This window comes from Colobus angolensis, unplaced genomic scaffold (genome assembly GCF_000951035.1).
Source record: "Colobus angolensis palliatus isolate OR3802 unplaced genomic scaffold, Cang.pa_1.0 Scaffold232, whole genome shotgun sequence".
Lineage (NCBI taxonomy): Eukaryota > Metazoa > Chordata > Mammalia > Primates > Cercopithecidae > Colobus > Colobus angolensis.
In genome coordinates, this window is record NW_012115511.1 from 2759361 (window position 1) to 2764741 (window position 5381).

The window sequence follows — 5381 nt, forward strand, 5'->3', positions numbered from 1 at the left end:
AGTTTCAGACCAGCCTGACCAACATGGTGAAACCCTGTCTCTACTAAAAATACAAAAATTAGCTGGGCGTGGTGGCCTGCGCTTGCAAGCTACTCAGGAGGCTGAAGTGCAAGAATTGCTTGAAACCAGGAGATGGAGGTTGCAGTGAGCCGAGATCACGCCCTGGGCGACAGAGGGAGACTCCATCTCATAAAGAAAAAAAAAGAAGTGTATTACTGCTAAAACAGACAACATGTTGCAAATTAATTCTCATATAATGTACTCCAACAAAGCTTAGAAAATAAAGATGTTGAGGTGGCTTGTGACTAAGTCGAATAGTAATTTCCTCTGCTGACAACTTCTTTATATGTTGGACCCAACACTGTGGTATGTTCAATTGTGCTGTATATGATCCTTTAATGTCACATGATGGTGGGTATGGGTCTACAATGCCCAAGTCACACAGATTCCTCAGAGCCATCAAGTACTTACTTTATCCCACAGCTCCATTATAATCTTATGGGACAGTGTCATATATGTGGTCCATCATTGACTGAAATGTGGAAATGTCATTATGTGGCGCATGACCGTATACACATTGTCAGCCATCGCGTCCATGGATTCAACCAACTGCAGCTCAAAAACATTCAGGAAAAAAAAATGGATGGTTTCATCCGTACTGAATATGTACAGCCTTTTTTTCCTTGTCATTCTCTAAACAATATGGTATAACAAATATTTACATAGCAGTTTGTATCAGGTACTGTAAGTAATCTAGACATGATTTAAAGAATACAGGAGGATGAGCATAGGTTATATGGAAATACTACATCATTTTATATAAGGGCCTTGGACATCTGTGAATTTTGGAATCCTAGAGGGTCCTGGAACCAATCTCCCACAGATACCAGGGGACAGTGTGTATTTATATATGTAAGCACTCTGTCTGTGTGTGTCTCTCTCTATATATATGTATATATAGTCTGTATATATGTGTGTATATATATGTACTGTCCCTATATGTACTCTATACTATATATAAACTAAAACCACTATATATAAACACTGTACACACATATAAAATATATAGAATACAAAATATTGCTATATATATATATATACACATATATATATATTTTTTAGGTCTTCTTTACCTTCTCAGCAATATTTTGTAGTTTTTAGTGAAGTACATCTTTCTAAGGTATATTTCTTAGTATTTGTTTTTGACAGTAATGTAAGCAGTGTTTACTGAGTTTCATTTTCCAATTCTTTGTGCTAATCCATATAAATATAATTAATTTTTGTATGTTGATCTTTTATTTAGTTTCTTTCTAAATAAGTTTATTGTTTGTAGGTTCTTTTGGATTTTCTATGAATACAATCATGTAATCTACATATAAACACAGCTTTATTTCTTCCTTTCCAATTACTTCTTTTTTGAGAGACAGGGTCTCGCCGGGTCACCCAGGCTGCAGTGACGCAATGATAGTTCACTGCAGCCTGGATCAAATTCCTGGGCTCAAGCAATCATCACACCTCGGCCTCCCAAAGTGCTGAGATTACAGGTGTAAGCCACTGTGCTCAGCCTACAATCTTTATATATTTTTTTCTCCTTACCTTATGGCTCAAACCTTTAGTAAAATATTGACAAGAAACAGTGATAGTAAATATCCTTATCTTGTTCTGGACCGAAGGGAGAGAGTGCTCAGTATTTCCTCTTCAGGTACGTTAACTATAGGATTTTTATAGACGTCTTCCATCAGATCATCTATGTTCCTTGTATTTCTAGTCTGCTGAGAGTTTTTATCATAAGTGGGTGTTTACTTTTATAGTTTCTGAATTTGAGATTATCACATGATTTTTCTCCCTTATTCAGTGAAAGTGGTAAATTACATTGATTTCTGAATGTTTACCCAACCCTGCATTCCTGAATAAATCCCATGTGGTCCTGATATATCATCCTTTAAAAAGAAAAACAAAATTTTCGCTGGGCGTGGTGAGTCAGGCCTGTAATCCTAGCACTTTGGGAGGCCAAGGCGGGTGGATCACCTGAGGTCAGGAGTTAGAAACTAGCCTGGCCAACATGGTGAAACCTCGTCTCTACTAAAAATACAAAAAACATTAGCTGGGCATTGTGGCATGTGCCTGTACCCCCAGCTACTAGGGAGGCTGAGGCAGAGGAATCACTTGAACCAGGGAGGTGGAGGTTGCAGTGAGCCGAGATTGCACCACTGCACATCAGAGCAAGACTGTGTCTCAAACAAACAAACAAAATCTCTTGGCCAGGCACAGTGGCTCACACCTGTAATCCCAGCACTTTGGGAGGCCGAGGCAGGTGGATCACTTGAGGTCAGGAACTTGAGACCAGCCTGGCCAACATGGGGAAACCCCATGTCTACTAAAAGTACAAGAATTAGCTGGGCGTGGTGGTGCACACCTGTAATCCTAACTACTCGGGAGGCTGAGGCAGGAGAATCTCTTGAACCCCGGGAGGTGGAGGTTGCAGTGAGCCTAGATCGCGCCACTGCACTACAACCTGGGTGACAAGAGTGAGACTCCGTCTCAAAAACAACAACAAAAAAAAAAACCTCTGGATTTTCCAACTTTTTTTTAAGGATGTTCAAGAGAAATATTGACTTGTAACATTTTTGTAAAGTCCCATGTCAGGTTTTGGTGTTAAGAGTTGTGCTAAACTCAGAAAACCAGTTGGAACATGTTCCTTCTATCTCTAATCTCAGGGTGTATAAAAAATTATTTTTTTCAGAAGAATTCATCAGCAAAGCATTCTGAGGCTGCAATTATATTTTTTTTTTGGTGGAAAGATTTTCAATTACAGATTCATTCTCATTAATAGATATAAGATTTGGGGATTTCTTCTGTCAGTTTTAAGCTGTATTTTCCTATATCATCTAACTTATCAGATTTACTGGAACAAATTAAGCTTAAGAACAGGCAAAACTAATTGAGTGTTAGAATAGTAATTCCTTCTAGGGGTACTGATTGAGAAGAACATGACCTGGAGTAACACAGATTTTCTCCATCTCGACCTGGGTCATTATGTAGGTGTTAATATAAAAATCCATTAAATGTACTTAATTTAACTTTAATGTAAACATATTACAATTTAAAAATTACATGGAAAATAAACTTAAGATTTTGATGCTTATTCAAGACTGAAAATTTTGAGTTCAAGTGTGGCCTGAGAGCTGATTTGAGCACTTATTGGAGATCTAAATTTTCAACGTGAATGGTTCCTATGCTAGGATATCTTATTTATACCATTTCCTCCTAGCAATCATAGAATTTGCTTATTCTTATCTCTTCCAATAGACAGCAGAGAAATAAATCATGTGAAATTGAAGAGAGTAAGTTCCAGTGTTTACATGACAAGGAATAAATGGATTACATATACTGTTTTTTGTTGTTGTTTAAATGGAGTCTCACTCTGTCACCCAGGCTGGAGGGCAGTGGTGTGATCTCGGCTGACCTCGGCTCACTGCAACCTCTGCCTCCTGGGTTCAAGTGATTCTCGTGCCTCAGTCTCCCCAGTAGCTAGGACTATAGGTGCGCACCACCATGCCCAGCTAATTTTTGTATTTTTAGTAGAGATAGGGTTTTGCCATGTTGGACAGGCTGTTGTTGAACTCCTGGCCTTAACTGATCCACCCACCTCAGCCTCCGAAAGTGCTGGGATTACAGGCATGAGCCATGGATTCCACATACACTTTAGACAGTTCTTCATTCATCTTTTTCTGTCAGATATTTAAGGTGGAACTAAATAGAAAATAGTTCAAAACCTGAAGGAAAGCCTCAAGAGTGAATATTGTTGCTTTGTTGACTGGAACCCATAAATTCCTACTTTAAAAAAATATATATTTTATTACAAATACGTTTTTCTTAATTAAGATAAAAAATAAGCATCAAAGCAGCAGCAAAATTCCCCCTTCCCCACTCCCACCCAGTTCCTCTGTCAGTCACAACAGCAAACATTCGGGGAGCCCTGAAGTATGTACAAGGCACAATTCAGTTACTTAATCCTCAACACAAACCTTTAGGTACTGTACCCACTTCATGAATGAAAAAACTGAGAAATAAGGGAGTTTTAATAGCTTGTCTGTGGCTATACAGATTAATAAATAGTAAAACCAGGATTTGGTCTTGGCTCCCAAGTCTCTTTTTAAAACAATCTGCAATGTTATAACCCAAGATTGGTTTCAGTTTTCAAATACTCCTTCTATGCACTATGTAGACATACTTATTTAATACAATGAAGTCATTCTATACTTTTATCCATGTAACTGTTCTCCTACAAATGAATATTTAACATATTTACCTTTTTTCACTTTATAATTATATATAAAATTATACAGACAGAAATAAGCTAAATATATACATGTCCAGAAGTGGAGTTGCTAGTCAAAGTTTATTTGTTCTTTCTCAGTATTTTAAAGTTTTCCCATTCAGATCTATGAAAATTTCTTTTTTTTTTCAGAATCTGCCTCTTCCTATTTCTTCTTGTAGATAATCATTTGTCCCAGGAATCTTTATATCTGGTAGAACAAATCCAAAATCTTGTTCTTCGAAATTACCTTAGCTATTCATGGCCTCTTCTTCTACACACAGTAGTTCCCCTTTATCCATAGTTTTGCTTACCTCAGTTATCAGAGGTCAACTGCAGTCTGAAAATATTAAATGGAAAATTCCAGAAACAATTCATGAGTTTTAACTTGTGAGCAGTTCTGAGTAGCATGATAAAATCTCACACCATCCTGGCTCTGCTTGCTGTAGATACTACCTTCCCATTAGTCACTTGTAGCTGTCTCAGTTATCAGATTTAAAAAGCATAGTATTATGCAGGGTTTGGTACTATTTGCAGTTTCAGGCACTGAGTGGTGAGTCTTGGATCCCGTACCCACAGATAAGGCGAGACTACTGTAAATGTTACTAGCAATTCACGCGAATCTATCAATGCTAATAATAGTTTATCTTGTGTGCTTTACATAGACAATCACGTAAGTCTAACATTAATAACTTTTTCTGGCCAGGTACAGTTGCTCACACCTGTAAGCCTCTCATTTTGGCCTCCCAAAGTGGGAGGATCACTTGAAGCCGTTCCTGAAGTCAGGAGTTTGAGACCAGCCTGGGTAATATAGTGAGACTCTGTCTCTAAGAATAAAATTAAAAATTAGCCGGGCATAGTGACATGTGCCTATAAGTCCCGGCTGTTTGGGAGACTGAGGCGGTAGGATGACTTGAGCCCAGGATTTCAAGGCTGCAGTGAGCTATGATCGCACCACTGCACTCCAGCCTGGGTGACAGAGCAAGACCCTGTCTTGATAGATAGATAGATAGATAGATAGATAGATAGATAGATAGATAGATAGATAGATAGATAGATAGAT